Source organism: Gorilla gorilla, chromosome 11, assembly GCF_029281585.2.
Source record: "Gorilla gorilla gorilla isolate KB3781 chromosome 11, NHGRI_mGorGor1-v2.1_pri, whole genome shotgun sequence".
NCBI lineage: Eukaryota > Metazoa > Chordata > Mammalia > Primates > Hominidae > Gorilla > Gorilla gorilla.
The window spans coordinates 100,899,288-100,925,304 of NC_073235.2; positions in this window are offsets into that span (position 1 = coordinate 100,899,288).

The window sequence follows — 26,017 nt, forward strand, 5'->3', positions numbered from 1 at the left end:
GATGGGGCTTCACCATGTTGGCCAGGCTGGTCTTGAACTCTTGACCTCAGGTGATCCGCCTGCCTGGTCCTCTGAAAGTGCTGGGATTACAGGCATGAGCCATCGCACCTGGCCTCTTATTCGTGCTTTTGAAGACAGGGACTTAAATGAGTTTTCCCAGCTTTAAATTCCTAGTGACATAGCTCACTGCCTTATGCATATGCAGATTTAATACCTCCTAGGCCCCTAGGTCTTGTTAGTTGGAATTGAACTTTCAATTATTATTTTTTGTCTTTTATTTTTGCTCCTATTTCCTCAGTATTCTCATAGCATGTTGTTCAGATCACCGTTAGAGCACCTGGCCATTTACAGGACTCTGCACTAGAAGTTTTGGATGAGTAGGTCCGTTTGACCTAATTTGGCTTTGTCATTGGTCTACTTCACCTATGAATCAGAGGCTAATATAAAACAAAACTTCTCAACCTAGACCTCATCCTGGCAACTGCTTGGACTCTTCTCAATTGGCTCTGCCCAAGTTGTTGCTACAGGAGACCAACTTGAGGTCACTGGTCTAACTTCTCACACCTGACTACAGAAGGCATCTGCAGAACTCACCATGCACCACCACCTTCTCTCCTTCAAGGGGGAAATGGGTAGAGACCAAGCCTTAAGCCTCTTTGCATTCCGAGAACTAAGGACATGGCAAAGACTTGTTAAATATTTCCTGCATAAGTGGAATAATCCACCAATCAGTTAATTGAGACTTATTTGTCTGTTCTTTCTATTAATTAATATAATGAATATTTAGAATGAGGAACTGTTTCTCTGGCCATGAGGCAAAATAAATAAGAATTAAATGCATAATTCTATCTGTATTAGCTCCATTCACCAACCAAATGAACTTACCATGTACAGACTGTTCCGCAGAAGGTGTTAATTCACAATGATTCAAATTAACATTAATATTTGCAGACATTGCCTTTCATTTATTTTAGCTCATTTACTTTATCACAAAATAAAGCCGAGTTAAATATTACTATATGTGGAAGAAATTTAAAGTGATTATGTATTACAGCAAGCCTTATAAAGCATTAATCTTCATTACTGAGGAGACATTTGACAATTCCCTTAAGGATACACCACTTGAGTTCCAAGATTCCTCAAGGGAAAGGTGTAAGCTTTGAGATGTAAGCATCTTACACGTTACTCAAATAAAGGATTTCTTGTAATAGGTTTGAAGATAGAATCCAGAGAAAATGGGAAATATATATGCAGTTGATCAATTGAATTGATAACCCTAATTTTCCACATCTTTCTATAGCCACGCCGTTTGTCATCACTGTTAGTCCATTTTGCATCCCTATAAGGGAATATCTGAGGCTGGGCAATTTATAATGAAAAAAGGTTTAATTGGCTCACAGTTCTGCAGGCTGTAAAGGAAGCCTGGTGCTGTTATTTGCTCATCTTCTAGTGAGGCCTCAGGGAAGTTTTACTCATGGTGGAAGGAGGCAAAGTGGGAGCAGGCACATCACATGGTGGGACAGGGAGCAAGAGAAAGAAGAGGGAAGTTCCAGACTCTATTAAGCAACCAGTTCTCATATGAACTAACTGAGCAAGAACTCACTTATCTCCAAGGGGCTGATGTTAAACCATTCATGAGGGATCTGCCCCCATGATCTAATCACCCCCAACAGGCCCCACCTTCAACATTGGGAATCACATATCAGTGTAAGATTTGGAGGGGACAAATATCCAATCGACATAATCACTGTCCCACACTTATCTAAAACTTGGCCACAGAATTTTCTTTGGCCAGCGAGACAATTTGACATAAGTGGCTTGAAAAGTGCTTGTGGATTTCCATGTATTCACTTGGACGTTTGTCATTACCAAGAGAACACACTTAGACTAGCCTGCTGGAGGGATGTTAGATGGTAGAAGAGGTCAGGGTTGTCCTAGCTGAGGCCATACCAGACCAGCCAATGCTAGTCCACCCTCAGCTAACTAGACACAAAAGTGAGCACAGCCTAGATTTATTAAACTAAGTCTTGATCAGCAGAACTTCTGAGCAGAGCCATAGCTTTGTGAAAAATAATGAATGATTGTTGTTTTAAGCCATAATGCTTAGGATAGTTTGTTACACAGCATTATTGTAGCAATAGGTGACTGATACAGTGGCTAATTTTTCTACAAGACTATGGTGAAGTCTACAATTTGTTGCAAATACATAGTGAATTTATATTTTAAATTTTTCAATACTTTTCAGTAGAGGGGAGGCATATATGTGAAAAGTTGAACTGAAATTCAAAGTAAGTTTTCAAAAGGAATAAAATAATCTGAGAAAATGAGAGAATTTTCAGAGTCAGCATATTGTCTTGGTAAAACATAGGCTCTGGAGGAAAATCATATAGGCTAGAGTTCCGGTTGCAAACCTTAAGAGCCGTGTGATCTTTATCAATTTACTTAATCATCTTTTTATTCTTCCTTTTTTTAATCTGTAAAATTGGAATACCTATTGATGGTGGATGGCCATGAAAATTATGAGGAAATTATATCTATATCTATATCTCTATCTATCTATCTATCTATCTATCTATCTATCTATCTATCTATCTATCTATACTTAGATCAGTTTTGACACTGAATAAGCAGTCAATAATGTTAACTAGTATTGTGTAACAGGTGAGGCATAAAATAGAGTAACATCAAGTCATTACTATGTAGCAAGCAAGCTTCAGGACACTATGTAGAACTTCAAATAGGGGAGAGTTTTCTGGCCATGATCAATTGCTTATTTATTTTCTAGATATTTTTCAAAGGCTGTTATCAATTGCAAATCATTAAATAATAGAGGAATAGTGGGCTATAGGGAACAGCAAATCCGGATTCAAATTGTATGATGATGGGCCAACTATGGAGCCTTCCTGGAATCCAGTTTCTTTATCAGTAAGTGAGGTCTTGGTTGAACAAGATGATCTGTAGGAACTGCATACTTTGAAAATTCATTATGTCTAAACCTATACCTTAGTATCAAAGTACTTTAAATAGGCAAACTGATCTCACGTCACAATTGTCAATGAATGATTTTTTAATGCATTAGTAGTTTAAATGGTAAGATAGTTTAAATGGTGAGTAGTTTGATGCGAAAGAATAGCAGTGATAATATTTTAAGTAAAAATACACTGTTTTATACAAAGACAAAGAATATAGTATGTATTGGGGATGTTTCTTGAGGATCTACATCATTCCCGATACTGTGGTAGATTCTGAGGACTAACAGATAAAAGCCCATTCCCATAGAGTACCTACAGTGCAGTGGGAAGACAAAGAAGTAAAATCTGTGGTAACAAGGACACAGACCAATAGGGGCAGCAGAGAAAGAGAAAATAAATCATATTTAAAACAAAAACAAATTATTTTATTTTGTTCTTCAGAAATGTTAGTCTTGTTGATTGATATGAGAGAAAATCCAGATTTGTTGTGTTTATGGCCACTAGAACATAGACCATCCCACAATTTTTACTTGCTTTTAAATTTTTCCATAAAGGCATAAAAATGGAAAATTTTATCCCTAAACAAAAAGTTGTCTATCTTTTAACAAAAATTAAAAATAAGGTGTGCTCATTACTGAAATTACTGTCTCTCAGTTCTATACCCAGCTTTGCCCTGTAAGATTCTGCCTATAGAGGGTGCTATAGGAAGCCTGGGAAGCTGAAGGGGAGGGAAGGCACTTTCTATTTCCTTGTGAGCTTCCTGCTCTAATAACATCCAAATCCAGTTTGCAACTTTTCCAACACGTACAGAACCAGCTTTTGGATGTCCCAATGCAGAGACACCCCAGCTAAACAGCACTCCTCAACAGATGTCTTCATTTGAGCCCCACTGGGTCCTTCCTCTAAGATTTTAATAATCTCAACTTTTAAATTTTTGTTCCCCAGTCCCTAGGCTTTCTACAGTTGCTGTTTCTGAGATACCATACGGTCCTCTTTTTATTCTTTCAATTACATAGTTAACAACTTTGTACCTTTGTCAATTCTTCATACTAAATTTTCTATGCACAAAAACTGGTGTGGTTTCTGTCTCTTGACTGAACTTTACTGAAACCAGGAACAAAATAAAAATATCTTAACAATATATTTAAAAACTGTTTGTAATTGAAACATAACTTGCATACATTAAGTATATGAATCTGACATGCTAGCTAGATAGATAAATATAGATATAGCTAGTGTAGCCAACATCTGGATTAAGATATAGAACATTTCTAGAACTAAGAAGCTTTTTTGTGTTTCTCCCAGTTAATACTCCTAGCAAAGGTAACCATTATTGAACTTTATATTAATGGAATCATGCAATATGAAATTTTGTGTGTCTGGCTTCTTTGGCTGAACATCATAGTTTTAAGATACATTTTTTTGTGTATTTTCTCTTTTACCAGTGTGATGTATTGCATTGTACATATATCAATTTATCCATTTTCTTGTTAATGGACAATTGAATTGTTCTTACTTTTAAGTTATTTTGAATAAAGCCTTTATAATACATCTTGCAACAAGCTTTTAGTGAGCATAAGCACTCATTTTGGAGTATATAACCAGGAATGGAATTGTTAGGCCATGGAATACGTATTTGTTTAGTTTTGGTAACTACTGCCACACAGTTTTTCCAAAGGGGTTGTGCTGATGTATAATCCTTCCTGCAATGCCTGAGAATTCCAGTTGATCCACATCTTTGCCATTATCTCTTTAAATATTGCTTGTATCTCAATCTCTCCCTCTCCAGGAAATAAATAAATGAAGGTTAAAGTTTGTATCCTATGTGTTACCTAAGTTATGTTCTTCTTAAAAATAATATTTTATTTGCTTGTCTTTGAGCTTACTTCTTCAGTCTTCTGTTGTGTGCTGTTAAACTCATTCAATGAGTTCCACATTTCAGATTTTATATTGTTCAGTTCTAGAATTTCCATTTAACTGTGCAATTTTCTGTTTAAATTCTCCATGTTTTCATCTATATTATACATATTTTAATTTTTTAAATATATTAATCATAGCCATTTAAGTCCCCCCATCTGATAACTCCTTTCTCTGAACTATCTGTGAGTCCGTTTTGATTTTCTGTTTTGATTGAGTTATGTGCATTGTTGAAACTATATATATTTAGTCACCACTTAAAATAGCTTCTAAAAGAGTATGATTTAGTGTTGCAATGCAAAATTATTGTGTATTTAGCAATGAACAGAAGCTGGTATAAATTTAATATTTATTTATTTCAAAGAATCAGTGTTTGGTTTCATTGATTTTTGTCTATTTTCACTTTCATAAATTTTGATTTTTACCTTTATTATTTCCTGTCTTCTGATTTGAATTTAATTTGCTCTTCTTTTTCTAGTTTCTTAGAATAGATACTGATTTGAAACCCCATTTTCCTAAGATGAGTACTTTACACTATGCATTTTATTTTTGATCCATGGTTTATCTAGAAGTATGTAGTTTCATCATCAAATATTTGGAAAATTTTCACTTCCTTTTTCTTTTAATGATTTTTAGTTTAATTATATTGCAGCCCAAGAACATACTTTGTAAGGTTTCTATTCTTTTAAAATTTTTAAGTATTTTACTTTTGGCCCAGAATATGGGTTATCTTACTTATTGTTTAATGTTCACTTAAATAGATGTATATTTTGATGTTTTTAGGTAGAGTACTCTGTAATTATCAATCAGACCAAATTGGTTGACAGTGTTGTCCAAATCATCTATAAACTGACTGATTCTCTTTTTATTTGTTCTGCCAATTGCTTAAAGAGAATTAAAGAGAATTGTTGAAGTCTTAATTCGGAATTTGTCTATTTCTCCTTTAAGTTCTATAAGTCTTTTCTTCACATATTTTAGAGCTCTATCATTATGTGCATACTCATGTAGGATTAATATGACTTCTCAGAGAATTGACTGCTTTGTCATTATGTAATGTCCATTTTTGTCTCTCATAATTTTCTTATTCTGAAGTCATTTTATTTGATATTAATATGATTACTCCAGCTTTCTTTTATTAGTATTTGCACTCATTTTATATATATATGTATCTATACATGTATATGTATATATTTCTATTCTTTTACTGCTATTCTTTATATTTAAAATAGATTTCTTGTAGTCAGCATTTAGTTGGCTCTTACATTTTTATTTAATCTGACAGTAATCTCTATCTTTAAACTGGTAGTTTAACCCATTCACATATAATGTGATTATTGATATAATTGAATTAAAACAATTACCTTGCTAGCTATTTTCTATTTTCCCCATCTATTCTTTGTTTCTTATTTCCTTTTCTAAAAAAAGAAAACTTGATTTAACTGAACATCTTCATGATTTTTATCTTCTTTACTGACTTATAATGTTTATATCTCTGTTAAAAATTAATGGTTGCCCTGAAGTTAATAATAAACATACTTACTGAATCAGTCTATCTTCAAATATTATACTGCTTTATGTATATTGTAAGGAACTTATAACAGTATACTTAACAATTTCTTTCTCTTATTCTTTTTGCTATTGTCATACTATTGTCACATATTTTAGTTGTGTATTCTTCATAAAAATACAATGAATTACAATGGTATATGTCTGTCTGAAAAACTACTTTTTATAATTGTCATAAAGTTGGTCTTCTTGGTACTGAATTTTCTCAGTACTTATTTACCTGAAATAATTTTCACTCTTTTTTGGAAATATATTTTTGTTTGATATAGAATTCTGATTGACATTTTTGTTGTTGTTTAAAACTCTACATTTTAAAGATGTAGTTATCATCTACTAGTTTGCAAGATTTCTAAAGATAAACCTGCCATAATTATTTATTATTATTATCATTATTTTTGAGACAGGGTCTTACTTTGTCATCCAGACTGGAGTGCAGTCATGCAATCATGGCTCACTATAGCCTCAACCTCCCCAGCCCGAGTTATCCTCCAACCTCAGCCCCCAGACTAGCTGGGACCACAGGTGTGCACCACCATGTTTGGCTAATTGTTAAATCTGTTTGTAGAAATGAGATCTTCCTACATTGCCCAGGCTACTCTTGAACTCCTAGGCTCAAGTGATCCAGCCTCAGCCTCCCAAAGTGTTGGGATTATAAACATGATCTGGTTATTGTAATTTTTATCTTTGTTCTGCTGTGGGTAATTTGTCTTTTTTGTTCTGGCTGCCTTCAAAATTTTCTCTTGAGCTTTTGATTTTGGTATTTTTAATATAAAATTCCTACATAGTTTATTTCTTTGTATTTATCTGATGGGTAGTCTTGAGCTTATTCAATCTGTAGTTTGGTATCTGTCATTAACATTGGAAAATTCTTGGCCATTATTTCCTCAAATTTTTTAAAATTCTGTTTTTCTTTCTTTTCTTTTTGGGATTAGAGTTATGAATTCTAATGAATATGTATCTTAGATCCATTGATATGTTGATATTTTTACACTGCTTTTGTATGTTGTAGTTTTATTTTTTTTTAACTTTTCTTTTTGTTTGTTTGTTTGTTCAGTTTAGGTAGTTTCCATTGACCTGTCATCAAAATATCAACAAGTTCACTGATTGCTTCTTTGCCTATGATAAGTCTAAGGATGAGCCTGTAACAGACATTAATCATATCTGTCATATTTTAATTTCTAGCATTTGCAATTGATTCTTATAGTTTTCATCTCTTTCCTGGAATTACCTAGCTGATCTTGCGTATTGTCCACCTCTTCCATTAGAGACTCTAACATATGAATCAAGTTATTTTAACTTTTCTGTCTTTTAATTTCACCACCTGTGTCATACCTAAGTCTGGTTTTTATGACTGTTTTGGCTCTTACGAGTGTGTTGTTTTTACTTTCCTTTTTGTATGCTTTGTAATTTTTTTTGAAAGTCAGGCATCTTGGAAAAGAAAGTCCAGCATTTTATATAATTTTTACCCCTGGAAATTAATGTCTCTATTTCGAGTAGAACTATTATGTAGCAGATTTAAGTTCAAGGTAATTTAATACCCTTAAGTAGTAAGGGTATCAGCTTGGTTTTAGGTTTATTGTTGCTATGGTAACCTTTAGGGCACCACTGGCTTCAAATTCCTCCAGAAATACCTTGTGTTAGTTTGGTTTGCCAGAGGATTTTTTTTTCCTTCTACTTAGTGGGTGATCCTATATCGACTCTAATTCTTCCTTTGTGCTGTACCTCAGAAAATTTCTTTTCATGTATTGGTTCCTCTCCTATGCCACTCCAAGTCATATTCCAATGTTGTTACTTACTACTGCTTGTTAGCTTGTCAGCAGGGAGTGGTACTGGGGCATTATTCCTTGTTTACATTAAACTTAGTCGTAGGCTGGCATGGTGTTATGTTTCTGGGTCCTGCAGTGTGAACTCCTGAGTAGTTTCCCTCCTCAGGCTCTAGGCCTGGACTCTGCATGCAATGCTGCCCCTCTCTCAGGGGAAGGATTTTAAAAATTGTTGTTCTCTTCTTCTAGCTGCAATTGATTTTCACTGGTGTGTTAAGGGTGTGTTTGCACTTGCCTCTGTAGTTTAAGGCTCTGTTCCACAGCAGAGATATAGTAGGGTGCAGGTAGGGCTCTGTGTTCGTCCAGCAGGGGCTGATGTGTACCATAAGAAACACTTTCCTTCCTTGAATCTTTTTTGTGATTGCCCTTGGTTCATGGAGAAAAACTGTAAGGAGAATGTAGAACTCCTTAATTTTCTCATCTCTTAGGAACTTTGCACTCTCTCTGGAATAAACTTGGCCTCCACCAGTATGCCAATTACATCAATTGAACTCTTTTTACTGGTTTTCAGTTGCATCTGTCTTAGATAAGCCATTGCATATGTCTTATCACTTCCTACAGGCACCTGTCTTTTCTTTGATTTTGGGCTAGCTGGTTGCCCTGCAATTTCATCTTTCAATGGTTTCAAGAATTGTGAATTTATTTGGCTCTGTTACATTATTTGGGTGGAAATGACATTCTTTTGAGTTCTTTATATCCCTGGGTGAAAAATAAATTTGATGTTAATAAAGCATCATTGTAGAAATAATCAGCATTTCATATTTTCTTGCAAATTAACAACAAGGGTTTTATGAGACCTAAAAAAGGAAGATATCCACAAGTAGATGAAGATGTGTTATATTTTGTTCCTAAAATACTTGCAACGAGCTTACTCTCACACTCCAAGTACTGCAACTGAAGGTAGGGTAGATTGCCAAATTCTTTGGAATAGACGAAATCATTTCAAAGCAATGAGGGGCTGATGTTCTCAATTCATGTTGTACAGGATTATCATTAAGGCATCATGTCATGGTTTAAATAGCAGAATTTTTTTCTTTCTTAGTGGTTCATAAAATAATGATGTGACTTAAAATCAATGGCATTCTCTGTACTGTTAGCAGTGGGGCGAGGCTTTGTGTAGCTCCAGTGACAGGCAACTTTCAGATTAGGCACTGAAATTGAAGTGCCTATAAAAATTTTATGTATATATATGCACGTGTGTGTGTGTGTGTGTGTGTGTGTGTGTGTGTGTGTATGTGTGTGTATGTATATTCATGGAAGGTTGCCATAGTAAGCCTTTCTTATTTGTGATTGTCTTACAGTAATTTTATTAATGAGGCTACTATTATAGCTGTTACATTAGAAAATGGGCAAAGAAGTTTCTAATGGCTTGCAAAGTAGCTCAGCTATATTTTCAATTAGGGGAAAGGTAGACTAAAGGCTCACAGACTACATTTCAAAAGTAAGTATTATTGGCACGTAAGAAGTATGGCATGAGACATGGGTAATTTGGGGTGGAAAGGAAGAAAAAAGGTTAAAAGATAAAAATGTCAGTGGGTAGAAACTGGAAAGCATCAGTGATATTTTAGATCTTTCTTCATATATTGGTATAAAAATAATAAGGTGAGTGTGAACTTATTAGACCAAAGTCTGCTACATATGCAAAGGAAATCAAATTCCTTCTTTGACAACTGTATCGCATATAACACTAGGGAGAATTCTTAACCAGTAAGTTGACCCTGTTCAGTCTGCTTTGTGAAGGAGAGACATTAGTGTATTGGGGAATTGTGTACATTGGCTTCCTGAAGTAAACTGGTTCATATTTAGAGAAACTATTAACTTACAGAGAGTTCTCTAGAATTTTACCAAATCTTTGTGGTTCTTAACATGTTTTTGTCTGTACAACCCTCTTTCAAAAACTCCATGATAAGTTTCAAGGCAAAAAATGACATTAAATTAAGAGTTGTGTAGAACTGAGTCTCTATCCTTCAAGAAACATTTGATATCTTTATGTTATGAAATTGTCTTTAATCATTAATTCTAAATAAAATATAAGATTTATCCATGTAACATGTTAGGGAATAAAGTAGAGTTGGGGCCAGATAAATATTGATTTCCTTGTGTTTAGTTTTATCATTCATAAAAATTCCGAATGAAGAGATATGCCACATGCTAGTGTATTTTTTGTAATGTATTTCTTTGGTAGTATTTTAAATAACAGGGAGTACCAGAAAACTGATCATTATGTAGAGATTTAACCTCAGCTAGCTATTTTATAACCAATGCTTTATTCCAGCTCTATAATTAACATCTAAAATTAACATTTTTCAACATGACTTTAAACATTAGAGAATCTAAGTAGATATAAATACTTAAAGTACTATTGCTTTGCACTTTTTAGGCCTTTCAAAACGGAACTAAAGGCAGTCTCTCTCCACATGAAATATGGCACAGTACATGCTTTGGAACTGTTTTATAGTCTTAAATATTTTTTATGCAATTGAGTATAACTATTTCCATATGTTTATAAAGAGTAAAAGGAGGTAGCCACAGAGATGCTGAAATGTTCTATGTCCCTTTACATTACTAGTCACATAAGAGAACTGGCTCCTTCTTATCTCTGGCCTTTTTATCAGATAAATAGAATTTATTCACTTTCCTTAATACTAACCTGAAGATGATGTTTAATGCACCATAAACAAATCTTATGAATTTTTTTACATGATTAAAATGGTCATAACTATCCAATGTTTCTTGCTGATTGAATCTGCCACTTCTGTTTACTAGGAAAATAAATAACACATGTTTGCTCTCTTTCTAAAAGGTTCCTATTTATTTTGTGGTCATTTCCTACTTATAATATTTCCAGCTTAATTTCATAAATCAGCTTTTATACTTGAAAAAAAGCTTTTATTGTACATTGTCTTCAAATATTTTGTCTTTGAGCTCTGGGCTTTTATTTGATGAAACATTGTTTTCTTTTCTCTTTTCTTTCTTTTTTTTGAGGCTTGTATTGGAGTTGGATTTTAAAAAGTGAAACAGCTGCATGCCTTACATATGAACAGGCAGTATTTAGCTGTCTGAGATTTTTTTCCTCCACTATATTAGCAATGCTTGTGTCTAATTTATAGCTGTCAAACAAAGAAAAACAAAATTTACAGGGCATTTGTCTGTCAAAGGGCTCATTAAGATGAACAAGCATGCAGAATAAACTGTCTAACAAGAAAACTCCCATTGTTATCATTTCTTAAGTCATGGATGCCATGAGTAATGTTATTTATGCATCCCTTCCAGTGATTTAGGGCCTGTATAAAGTTCAATGAACATGGCTAAATGATATCTTCAGTAGATAAACTTCTACTCTCTCATGCACTCCATGCCATATGCTTGACATACATTCATACTGAGAGTCAAGGCCTGTTTCTATACCACCATGATTGTATTAAAATACGAAGCATCTTGGGTACATACTTCAGGGCATATCTCAAATTCACCTCCTTTAAGGAGCTTCCTGTTATCTGTGTTCGATATGATCCCAAATCTTTATAGGCTATATGTTCTGCCTTGTGTTATTATCATTTGTAGGGTTGTCTTATTTCCACCACATGTGCTCCTTCTCATCTTAACATTCCTGCTCCCCTTCTAGGAATATATATCTCTTGATAATAGTTCTGCAATCTAAGGCAAAGGTTAAGGGTAGATGTGCTCTATCTATAGAGTTGAAGTAGCTAGTCAATGTTTCTTCCACTTGATAGCATGAGAGCCTAGCTCAGCTTGGAGTCAATGTCATACATTTACTTCAAAGCTGGGGCCCATGAAAGGAATGCACTCAATAATGGGCCAACAATCATTTTACTTTGTCAGGTCCTAAACCATGAGGTCTGCAGTTTTAAGTTAGTCTTGCTATAAATGAGGTTCCTTATCATCAAAAGAGAAAATAGTCTTACATAATAATTTCCCATTTCTCTAGAAATTAGTTAAATTTGCAGCTTGGCATATAGGCTTTTGCTGTCAAAGTGGGCACAATTATATGACATTCCAACAGAAAACTATATAGAGGGTGCTGCTAAATGGTGCTAGTATTGATCATGTCAGGTACCCCGTAATATTATGTATTATAAGATATATATATATATATATATACTTATTTAGCTATAATAACCCTATAAGGTAGTGTCATTCGTCATTCTCATTTTATCCACAGGTACTTGAGGCTTGGTCTCATAAATTAGTGAATAATGGTGTTGGACTTCAAATCTAGGTTTGTCTTACTTGAAAATGCACACTCTTAATTACATTAAGCTGAATTCCTACTAAATTTAATTGTAGATCTCTCATTTTTAGAAATCTAAACTTAGTTCAAATTCATTTTCGTGAAGGAAGAGGCTGTGTTAGCCTTATTTGTAAATGGGACTGGCAATTTAAATTATATTCCATAATCAAAATAATCTGCAGCAACTGCCTTTTGCATTTCCAATGGGGCAAAAGAAGATTCTGTGAATTACGTAAACTTGACTTATTTAATAATTAGTTGACTTATTTAATAATTAGTGAGTTGCATGCTGTGGATATTCTGTGAATACACACACACACACATACACACACACACACACAATGGAAAACTAAGGTGTTTTAATCTTTTAGAAGCTTATATCAAAAAGTTTTTGGAAGAAACCAAGAAAACTGTATAAGCATGATTTAAGATGGGCTGAAGAGAGGAGTGTCCTTTATGGAAGATTGAGGGAGGAGCATTTTCAGGGCAAGATCGAAAAGATAAGATTGCTTTGAAGGGCCCCAGTGAGGTGTCATAATGTCGCCCTTGATAACGGGTGATATCGATAGGGTGATATCATTTTGACTATAACAATTGAATAGTAACCTAGATTGTATTGCCAACTGTTATCAGCCAACTTGGTCATACACAACTATTTTGTTTTTGTAATTAATGTGTGCCACTAACAGTTCAAGTGTTAGATACTTATCCACAATCTCCAACCAATATTCTTATCTTCATCCCTATGCTCTACCTTTTTGTTTTCTTCTACGTATGAACTTTCCCTGCTCCTGTCTAAAACCAATTCATGACTTCTTCCCTACAAAAGACATTGTTCCAGAAATTCTTCCCTCCTTCTTTTACTTATTATTTTTAACTCTCTTCATACAAAGTTGCTCTTATTTCTTCCTGCTCACACTTTCCCTGCCATGTATTGATCCAATCATTAGAGTAGAGTAGAGAACAATGGACAACATGATTTATTTGTGAGAAAGATGATGTACATAAAATAAGTAAATATTTTGACTTTTGGGACTGATAAAATTGATAAGGCCTTTTAGTGAGTTAGGGATGAAAAGAGACTTTAAGCTTAAGTGGTTGATTATTGTAGGTGTAATGTATCGATAAAAATTTTCATTGAGAGGTAAAAAAAATCACATCTCTGCTCAAATAGTCATGGGAAAATACTCCTGAAAAATATACTATTACTTTGATAAAGATGAAGATAAGAGGTTTTTAAGTGAATGGCATAAAATAATGGATAATTCTTTCATAAGTATACTACAAGGGAGTGGAAAAATTCCTGAAGCCACAGATTGTCTTAGAGTTAAAAAGTTTAGGACTTCCAGTGACTGGCAATGTCAGGAGTGGTAGGATATGTGAACAACTAAGGAAATCTATCAGAATAAAGATTAGCTTTCGAGATGTGTTGGTGATGTATTTGGAATATGCCTGGATGTCAGACCACGCTGCAGGTCTGGGGCAGCTGTGTCTGTTGCACATGGCAATGACAGTGGAAAATTGAATCTTCAGTGCTTCTGAGAGCCAGATGAGCCCCAGAAAATGGATGCAATGAGAAACCCAATTTCTGAAATTTAGCAATAAAAATAAAGATTAAAGGATAGATACAGCCTACATACAAAAAAGGCAAAATTATTCCATTTCTCAATCTGTAGATATTTGCTGAGCATCTATGTGTTATAAATAAAAACTGTGAGAGATAAAAAATGTATAAAATAAATGGCTTCTGTTTTATTATATATGTCAATGCATGAGTATTTTCACTGAGCTAATCAGAGAGTGTTATAAAAGTAAAAACTAAGTTCTTTGGCACTTATTGAGCAGCTACTGTGTGCTTGTTAATATTCTAGGCATCTGTCCTTGAATCATCTCATTTAATTATTACAATAGTTGTAAAATGCTGGTGTTAGTATGTACCTTCATTTCCACAGAAGGAGGTCAGGTCACTTATCTAAAGTAAGACAATCTTGCATTTATCAAGTTTCAAAGGAAAAAGTGTTCATTGCAAACAGATTGTCGAAGATTTAAGTCTCATATTGGGCAGTGAAGAATGAGATACATAGGAAAGGGAAGCAGAAAGATACTAGAGGTTGGGGTAGAGAAGGGATATTGAGGGCCATGAATAGATGATCCTGGTGGTAAGAGAGCTTATGTGCAGAACCCATTGAAAAATATATTTGGAAAGTGAAGTTTAGCCTAAATTACCATGGGTCTATGTACTTTTAAACACATCTCTCTTACCTATCTCTCATCTACTTTTTCATTTCCATTGAGAGGAAGGTGAATTTAGTTCCATATTATCTATTTTATAGTTGTTTGGTTGATGAAAGATCAAAGATGAAAAAATGATAATTTTGGTTTCACATTCTATATCTTAAAGCAACTTGATTTTATAAAAAGATGCCCAAGCTACGCTATTTGGATCTGGTTCATAATTTGTGCCTAATATAGTCTACACCTCAGATATGTATGCACATAAAGCCAATTCCAAGCAACTTTAAAGTAACACAGGAAATTCAGGTTAACATTTGTCACAGTTTCCAATGGCAACAGCCTCTTCTATTTAACTTGTGATGAAATGAAAATGCTATACCTCATTTTCTCTCTCTTAGTGTGATGCCTTCTTCTTCTGTCCTAGCCAAAAATCTCACAAACTTGGACATTGTAAAGAATACTCTCTTCCTGGCCTTTATTGTGAGATACTGAGGACTGTTTTCTGTAAAGGACTTAAAAAATATGCATTTAAGAGATATGATGAATGTTGCTCAGTGGTAAATCTTTGTATAAAAATGTGTTAAATTTTAGTCATTTTCTGTGGGATTGTAGCATCAGCAACTGGCATGCGATGAATCAGACTGATGATTCCAGTCCTTTGCAAAGCAGACAGCATGATATAATGGCACTGAAAAAATCTCCCTTGGCAACTTTTGTAGCCACGAAGTGCAAAAGAGGTGTTAGATATTACTATACTTGGAAAGAGCAAGAGTCCTCATTTCAACTATTGAAATTATTTGAAGCCCTCTTTTACTATTTCCTTTAGTGCTGATAATGTGGATACCATCACATTTGATCTCCTGAGCAAGGTAGCCTTACCTTACTTTTCTGTGGGGTTCTGGAGCCCTTCAGAAGTTTAAGAACCTTTTCTATAAAGGACTGTTAGAGCAATATATGTCCAGATACATTTTTTCCTTTGTACACATTCAACCTTGCCAAGTATCATTTCAAGAACTGAATGTTTAGTTTTTTTACAACTGCCATAATCTTGCTGGGAAGGTCACCTTCTGTGAAAGCTGAATAGATATGATTTCTTCAAGAAAAAAATTAAGGTGAGTTATAAAATCATAATTTTAAAGGAGATGTACATGTTACAGAAGTCACATAAAGCAATTTGTAAGCAAGAAGTTCTAAAGGCTGTCAAGATATGTTGATTCAGAAGTTTCAGGGATTAATTGACCACCAGGAACTTTCATGAATCTAGCAGTGGATCTCCAAAGTGATAAATGCTAGCATTGAAGTGTTAACTTAGTTATATTGGAGCATACAGCAGAAAGAGACTAATTCCAACTGACTTCACATAATCATCTTTTGCCTGATTATATGAAGCTATTGACTATTATAGAAGTGGGAAATCTGTTCTTAGCCACAATTTGTCTTTAGCAGCCAAGTATACTTTTTCTAATCCTAACCAGCCAAATCTTAGGAAACAAGTTGCAGAAGCCATGTGGGTTAGACTCCTGGCAAATAGCACCTGCACCAGGTTACTCCAACAGCCATCTAGGTGACAGAACCACCTCGGGGCCAGTTATAAAGATGATTGTGTTCTCTCCAGCTGCTATTCTAGTTTGCCATTCTGCCTTCCATAAAGCCTTCCTTCTATTGTTTGTATTTTTGTAACTATGGAATATATAATTTCAAAAGATTTCTCTTACGTTCCTCATTTATACTCTTTAATACATCAAGGCACATTATGCAGGCCTTTCAACATTATTCAAGAATGTTAAGCTTACTGTTAAGCTTACTGCTATCTAAATAGTCTTTTTGTGATATTGACATTTTCAATGTTAACTGATATTTCATTGTAATGATTAATAAATATTCTTTCAAATTTAAAGGGGACTTTTCAAAGTAAAGTGCTTTCCATATTTATTGTAAGAAATACTTCAAAAGCCCAGTTCTTGAGGAAGACTAAAAGGTACTATATGCAATTTCTTAATCTCTTCTTTGGGCATTCTATAAGTTGGGGTAGTCTAATTGCTTCAACATGTACCAAATCTCAATTAGGATCATGCAATTTTATCTCTTGCTCGTAAGACAGTTTTATGTAAGTTTTTTGGGGGCAGCCTTTTATATATTGATTTAGGAATTAAACTTCTTTCTAATCTTTGGTGCTACTATCCTTTAGAGTCTCATAGGCCTCCACCAATTCTTTTACCCCCAGCAAACAAATGGGTGAAGAGACAGAGTGTGTGATCCTATGGGAGGATATTTATGGACCAAGCCTACAAGAGAGGCTTATCACTTCCACCCACGTTCAAGTGGCCCAAACTCGGACTTAACATCTTCACCTACTTATAAGGGAGGCTGGGAAATGTATAGTTGTATTCCCAAAATAAAGGAAAACAGAAAAACTAGATATATTCTACTATAGGCACTCATCTTGGATTTGTAAACTGCTTATATTTTTGATATTGAACATCTTTCATTAAATTCTGCACCAGCATGGCACATGTATACATATGTAACTAACCTGCACAATGTGCACATGTACCCTAAAACTTAAAGTATAATAAAAAAAAATTTTGCTTTTATATTATAGTATCTTTATATTGCAGTATGAGCTTCAAATGAAATAACTTCACAATTCAATCTTTGTAAATATTTTAATGACAGCCCTCTTACCTAGTAAAACATGTATATTCTCAACTTCTGATAACAATGAGAACTTTTCTTTCAAAGGATAATGGGTGTTCCTTATGTGTAAGTAGTTGTGTTAATCTTGGGGCAGACTGTGAACTTACTGATGATTTTTTTTTTTTTGACAAGTCTCTCTTCTGCGTCTTTCTAAGGGGTTCACAATTTGCTGAACTTCCTGCCTGAAGCAGGTGCCCATTGTCTTAGCATTCTCTCCTGCTTATCTAAGGAACTTCATTCTGGGCTTTCATGCTTGCCCCACCTATTAATGGATATTGACATGAATGGGTATTTACTCCTCTTTGTGTTTTAACATTGGCTTTCTGGAGTTATAATTTCTTAAGCTGTTACCCCTAGTGCCTCCCAAAAAGCACTGATTGCCATGAAATGTTAATAAGTGTTTCTTTTACACAGATGCACAAAAACATACATACATAGACACACATATGTGCATAAAATTACATATATTCTATGACCCACTAAATTTGGTAACCACTGATGTAAACTAAATTAAACAGATTTCTCTTTTAAAATATTTCTTAAAGCTCATATTATGTCAATGTATGTTTTGACTCTCCAAGAGTTACAAGAATTACAAATAATATGTGGTGTTTCTCAAATTTATTTGAGCCTGAAAACTTTCTTTTTAACACCAAGGCACTAGTCTACAGAAAAACACTGGGAAATACTGCCTGACTCCATGGGAATTGTCCTTATGTCAGATATATAGATGCTGCAACAGACTTGTGTGAGTGAGAATTGGGGCACAAAGCATTTTGTTAAAAAAAGCCCATCTGCAATGGGATATTTATTCTTTTTTTTTCTGCTCAGAATAAATTACTTCATTTGAAGCATGCTTTGTTCCCAGTGACATTATAGTCAAGGAATATGTTATTGTGATCTACAAATTTAATTTCTATTAAGAAAAAATTATAGATATTTTTGTGAATTGTATAAACAACAGTTACTTAATGCTTCCAAGAGGAACCAAGAAACTCTGACTCTTCTTATATTGTCCACATCTCCTTGGGAGATAAAAAAGATGCACGTTTTATTTTTATGGTGAAGGGAGATACTAGTATACTTCAAGAAGAAGCTTTTTTCTCTAAAGAAGGAATTCTAATGACTAGTTGGGAAGGGAACAAACTGTTGGTATTCTTTTGAATCTAAGCAACAAAGTTTTGGTGGAGGACTTCAAATCATATGCTATTTGTAACCAAAATTATGGGAAATGACATTAAAAATATTTTCTGACCTACAGTGTAATTTTAAGTCCCAATCTTGTTTGTTATATATCTTTAATTTGGATGGAATTATTTAAATTATTAATTCTCTGCCCAATATTTTATATATTACTGCAAATAAAATTTTCTTGTTCTTTGGTCAGCAAGCAGCGTTTTCAGTATTAGGAAACTAATCAAATGCAATTCGACCTGGAAAAAAAATATTGAATTAGAAACATTTTATTTTTTCTTTGTGAAAGTGTTGAGAACTTTCTCTTTAATGTACTTTCCCAAATCTTCTGTGGCAGGAGATTATATATATATTTGAATAAAGATGAACATTCAAAGATTTTTTTAAACCACATACTGTAATTTCACCAGTGGACTAAACAGAGTCTATTAGAGAAAACTTACCCTGGGGCTTTAGATCTTGCATCCCATCTTAACAAGAGACTAAACAGTGAAAACCACTCCTTTGTTAATCATTGGGCAGAAAGGAGGATAAATGATAAACAGTGACAAAGTATAATTGTGTCTGTTTCTTGGACATCAATTGATACCATGCCAGCCAAACTGAGGCATTTTAAAATGACATGCTTGTCGACATCAAAGAGTCTAGGCAAAGGTTAAATATCTATGTGATAGGGATATCTTTAGCTTTGTATTGGCCACTGAAACTTCCCTTTAGTTACCAGAAGAGGAAACATTGCTGACTTACTCACTTAGTTAACATGGCAGATAGGTACATACAAATAGCATGTATAATAAAAATCCATACCATTAGTGGTTTTACTTACATGTTTCTCACAAATGCTAATACTCTATTTTAAATGTCTAGGCAATTGATTTTTTTATAGATAACTTCTTGACTAGCTATCAAAGTCCTGTCAGCCAATATGTGACTATACAAGAGCAAGGATGGCTAAAGAAAATAATAAAACATTAAATTACATGAACTCATTGGAAATGTGTAAGAAACCATTATGTTATTATAGTTCATCATTAGCCAGATTTGGTCATTGGATATCAGATTTCCTTCTTATCTAGTCTTTGATTATATTAGATCTTTTCTTTCAGAAATTTTATTTTGAGGATTCATAATTTCACATCTTCGTAAGAAAATAAGGAACTTTATTCTGATCTATTCTGACTTATAACTTGGAACTAATTCCTCTAAAAATGAGACAATCCATAAATCGTAGTAGAAAGACAACTTTCATCTTTTAAAAAATAGAATGTTGCAAAAGTAGCTAATGAGATATTAGTAGGTATAAAAAATATTTTTTTTCCTAAAAATCAGCAATCACACTACTTGAAAACAGATTATGATATAACTTTATGTGGAAATCCTGGAGATATCAGAACATGCACAACATTTAATTAAAATATTTTATTGACGTGTTAAATGTATACATACATACAAGTGAGTGATTCATAAGTATACTGCTCAGTAATAAACACGAAGTGAACACACTAGTATAACCCCCACTCAGATCAAAATGCAGAGTATCACTAGCACCTTAGAAGTATCTGTCTTCCCGTCTAGGACTATTTCTCCAGGAAACCACTCTCTTGATTTTTTTTATTTTTTTAATTTTTAAAAAAAATTTAAATTTTTATTATTTTTATTTATTTATTTATTTTATTTTTTTTGAGACAGAGTCTTGCTCTGTCACCTAGGCTGGAGTGCAGTGGTGTGATCTTGGCTCACTGCAACCTCCGCCTCCTGGGCTCAAGTGATTCTCCTGCCTCAGCCTCCCTAATAGCTGGGATTACAGGTGCCCATCATTACTCCCAGGTAATTTTTAGAATTTTTAATAGAGACTGACTGTGTTGGCCAGGCTGGTCTTGAACTCCTGACCTCAAGTGAATCTGCCTGCCTCAGCCTCCTAAAGTGCTGGGATTACAGGTGTGAGCCACTGTGCCTGGCCCACTCTCTTGATTTCTAATACCATGTATAAGTCCATCTTCATAATTAAGTAAACAATGTCATACATTATCTATCATTTTCTCTTTTATTTCTTTGATTCAATGGTGTATTTGTCGGGACTGGCGTGGTGGCGCACGCCTGTAATCCCAGCACTTTGGGAGGCTGACGTGAGTGGATCACCTGAGGTCAGGAGTTCAAAACCAGCTCATGAAACCCTGTCTCTACTAAATACAAAAAATTAACTAGGTGTGGTGGTGCATGCCTGTAATCCCAGTTACTCGGGAGGCTGAGACAGGAGAATCATGTGAACTCGGGAGGCCTAGGTTGCAGTCAGCCAAGATTGCACCATTGCACTCCAGCCTGGGCAACAAGAGCGAAACCCCATCTCAAAACAAACAAATAAACAAACAAACAGTGTATTTGTGGGTTTCATTCCTATTAGTGCATGTAGCTTTAATCTACTCATTTTAATACACTTTTAAAATTTTATAACAGTTTTATGTTTATGGAGAGTTATAAAGATAGTACAGAGATTTCTTATATACACAGTACCTAGTTCCCTCATTATCATCCTACATTATGATATATTTGTCACTATTAGTGAACCAATATTTTCCCATTATTAACTACAACCTATCATTATTCTTATTTCCATAGTTTTATCTAATGTGCCTTTTCTGTTCTAGGACCCCATCCAAAATTTCATATTATGTTTAGTCATCATGGATTCCTAGGCTTCTCCTGTCTGTGACAGTTTCTCAGACTTTCCTTGTTTTTGATGATCTTGACATTTTTGCAGAGTAATGGTCAGGTATTTTGTTGAATACTACTCTGTAGGGAATTGTCTGATGTTTTTCTCATGCTGAGATTGGGGTTATGGGTTTTTGGGAGGAAGACCACAGAAGAAAATTTTCATTCTCATCACATCATACCAAGTGTACATACTTTCAAAATGACCTATCACTGTTGATATTAATTTTGATCACCTGGCTGAGGTAGCATTTGCCAGGTTTCTACACTGTGAAGTTTTTCTTCCCCTCACCTCCTTTCAATACAGTACTCTTTGGAGGGAAGTCAGTAGGTACAGTCAATATTTAAGGAGTAGGGACTTATCCACCTCCTTGAGGGTAAAATATCTTCATAAATTTTTTGGAATTCTTCTGTATGAGAACTTTGCCTGTTCTCCCTCATTTATTGAATTGATTCAATTATTCATGTCAGCATGAAGCCAATAATATTTGTTTTATACTTTGAATTATAATCCAGTGCTACTTATTTTTTACTGAAATTGTTCCATCTTTGGTACATTAAAGGCCTTTTCAATTGGCTTCTATGCCCCTTTGACATATCACCATTGATATGTGTGTGTGTGTGTGTGTGTGTGTGTGTGTGTGTGTGTGTTTGAGAACTTCTTTATTTTTGGCACTGCAAGATGCTTCAGGCACATCATGTATATTTCTTGCCTTAATCTTAGAATCAGCCATTTCTCCTGGGAGCCCTGGTTTATTTTATTGGAGAATGGTATTAGATCTGGGTGCTGGGTGTGCCCATTGCTATTGGGGTATCATTGCTTTTAGACCTCGTTAATTGATAGATTAAGGAATATATGTGTGTGTATGAACCGTGTATAAGCAAAAAACCATAAGTATGCCTATATGTAATGATCTTTATCTATATGAAGCTAAACATGGGTTCATACTGATTTCTCCAACTCTAATCCATTACAACATGGATCATTCTAACCTTCTCATCTTGCTTGTCTACAACCTTCTACTCCGAAAGTAAGAAACCTGGGTTCCACCATTCATCATTCAATTCCTTAATTGTTCAATTCCTGTGTGCCTATGTAGTGGTTTGAGAAATATTAACCCATATCCTCAGTTGGAAACAATTTCATCAAGTAGAGCATGGTGTTTACATGCATTGTAGATAGTGGCTACCATTTACACCAAGATTCTAACAGCATTTTTACTTTCTATACATCAAAAAGCTTTGTAAATAAAATCTTAACATTTTGGGTTTTTTAAAAATGCTTTTCTTTTCAATGAATTTTTTTTAATGTTAGGACATTTTATGGAGTAAGTGCCAAAAAAGTATTTTTAAGAATTTAAGTGAAATAAACATGCTATTCTTTGGCTTTAAATAAATAAATAAGAGTCATATAGACTCCACTTACTTTCCCCAGCACCATGTCGTTGGTTGTTTCATATATTTCTAATGTAATTAGATTCTTTTATTACAGTTTGTATTCCATCATGGGTTACTCTGACATCCTAACTCTGACATCCTAAATGATTTTTTAAAAAAATTGGCATGCATTAAGGTTCAATTTTTTTGGGGGTTGTAAATTCCGTGGATTTTGACAAATACACAGTGTCAAGTATCCACCATTATAGTATCATACATAATAGTTATACCACTGTAAAAACAACCCCTGTGCTTCACCTATTCAATCTTCCCACTGACTCACCTCCCCACACTGAGCCCTGGAAACCAATGATCTGAGTATACTCTGCATAGTTTTGCTTTTCCCACATTTCATATTAATGGCAAAATAGAGTATACTGCCTTTTAAGAGTGGTTTCTTTCCTGTACCTATATGCATTTGTGATTCACCCATGTCTTTGCCTGACTTGCTAGCTCGTTCTTCTTGATGAGTAGCATACCATTGTATAAGCATGCCACAGTTTATTCATCTCCAAGGTTGATTTTTAACTTTGTCCTACCCACCAACATTTATGGAGTGGCTATTCTAAGCCCAGTGTTGTGTTAGTTATTACAGGGAACACAGAAGAAGAATAAAGACTCTACTCTCAAGGTGAATATAATCTTCTTAAAAAACAAGGATTACTATAGGAAAAAAATTAAATATGTGAGGCAATAGGTGAAAAATGGTCAGATGAGGTACATTCACTAATGTAACAAATGCAAGTAGAAAGAGAGAAAACACTATGACCTGGAATGCTCTGGGAAGAATTAATACAGAAAAATTACCTTAAAAATAAATGTATAGAAATTCACCTTAAAACAAATTGAGATACCACTATGTACCCACTAGAATGGCTAATATTAAAAAAGACTGATAACACCAAATATTGGCAAGGATTTAGAGCAACTGGAACTTTTACATGTTGTTAGTAGGAATGTAAAATGGTAAAACACTTTGGAAAATATATCTGGCAGTTTCTTATAAAACATATACTTATAAAATATGTAGTTATCTTTTGAGCTAGCAGTTCTACCCTTATGTATTTGCCAAAGAGAGATGAAAAAATGTATCCACTGAAACCCCTGCATAAAATGTTCATAAAGCTTTATTCATAATAGAACCAAACTCTAAACTGCCCAGTTGTTCATCAATAGGAGAAAATATGAAAAAAACTGTAGTATATTCATACAATGGACAATTATTTAGCACTAAAATGGAAGCACTACTGATATATGCAGTAATATAGATGAATATCAAAATTGTTAGTCTGAATACTTACAAAATATAACACATACAGTATATTTCATTTACATGAAGTTCTAAAAGAGGTGAAGCTAATATTCAGCGAAAGAAATTTGAATGATGGTTGCTTTGAGCCTAGGGATAGTGAATCACTGGAAACAGACATAAGGGAACTGCCTGAGGTTACAGTAATGTTCTTTATCATGATAAAAATTTAGTTTCACAAATGTATGCATTTGTCAAATGGTACACTTAAAATTTGTGCATTTCATTTTAAATAAATTTAACTTCAAAAAAAGTACTGTAAAAATATTAAACTCTGGGATAAATGCAAAAGTATTTTGGGGGGAGTGTACCGATGCTTGAAACTTTGCAAAGCATTAAAGTAATATGCATTGATAGATGGATAGAAGTATAAACAGATGCATGAACATGTGATAAAACAAGTATATCAAGTTTTAATCAGAGAATCTAGTGATGCATATATGAATATTTGCTGCAAAATTTTTTGAAATTTACTCTGTGTTTTAAAATTTACATTAAAAATGTTAAGAAAAAATCCAGAATCTAACCAGCTTTGTACTACCTCCTCTGCTACCCCTGGGCTGTGCCACAGTCATCTCTTTCCTGGAATGCTGCATTGATTTTGCCGCTTGTGTCCCTACTTCTGCCCCTGCCCTTCTGCAATCCAGTCTCATCACAGCAGCCAGATTCTTTTGGGAATGTGAGATGATGTTAAACCAACTCCTAGCAATGATCTACAAATGCCTGTGTGGTCTTCTCTTCCTGTCAACTCCCTGATCTCCTCTTCTCATACTTTTCCACAACACAGCTCCTCTAACCAAACCTTCCGTAATGTTCCTCCAGCAGGCTAGACATGCTCTCACCTTGGAACTGTTTCTGCTTGAGATGCTCTTTGTTCACATATCTTCATTTAGATTCTTCAATTCTTTGCCCATATCTTGCCTTCTCAATGAGGTTTACTCTGATCACTCTATTCAATAAAACAAACTGTAACCTGATCACAGTATTTCCAATTCCCTTTATTCTGTTCATTGTTTTGTTTTTTCCATGGCACTTATAACTTTCTAGCATATGATGTAATTTATTATTATAATATTATTCCTATGTTAGAATGTAAAGTATACTACAGTGGCATCTTTATCTCACTGACGTATGTAGCCAAGTACCTAGAAGAGTGTCTGATACGTAGCAGACTCTAAATAATATTTGTTTAAAAATGTAGTAATGAATAAAGTTGGACTTGAAAGACAGAAAATCTTTTTCTATTTTTTGGAAAGGAGAACTACTTTTCTTAAAGCAACAAATGTTTATTGCGAAAAATTATATCAAGGAAGGCAAAAACAAAGCAAAACAAAAACTTCATAAGCAAACCAAGCAGCTGCTATCTTTGCTGATAACTTGATGTATATTTGTTTCCTGTAATCCCAGCATCTTGGGAGGCTCAGGCAGGAGGATCATTTGAGGTCAGGAGTTTGAGGTCAGCCTGGGCAACACAGGGAGACCCTGTCGCTACAAAAAATGTAATAAATAAATAATAAATAAAATAAAATGCGATGTTTATTATACATACAAATTGTTGATAGCATATATTTTTGCAGAACTATATATGAATATATGTATTAAAATTTATATTACTTGCTTTTTTCTTAATACCATGCTTTATTTAGCATATTTCTGCAATAATACACTTAAGCAGCATCGTTTTAACGAGTTTGTTACTTTATCTTCTGTTGGTCATTTAGAGATTCCCAGTTTTGCAGTACTCAAAATATTTTGATGAGCATCCATATAGCTTAATCTTTGGACACATCTTTAATACTTTTTTAAGATAAATTCCAGAAAATGGAGTCACTGTATCTGAGGATAAACATTCTAAGGCTCTTAATAGGTATTATCAAATTTTCTCCTCATAAGGTCTATAAAAGCT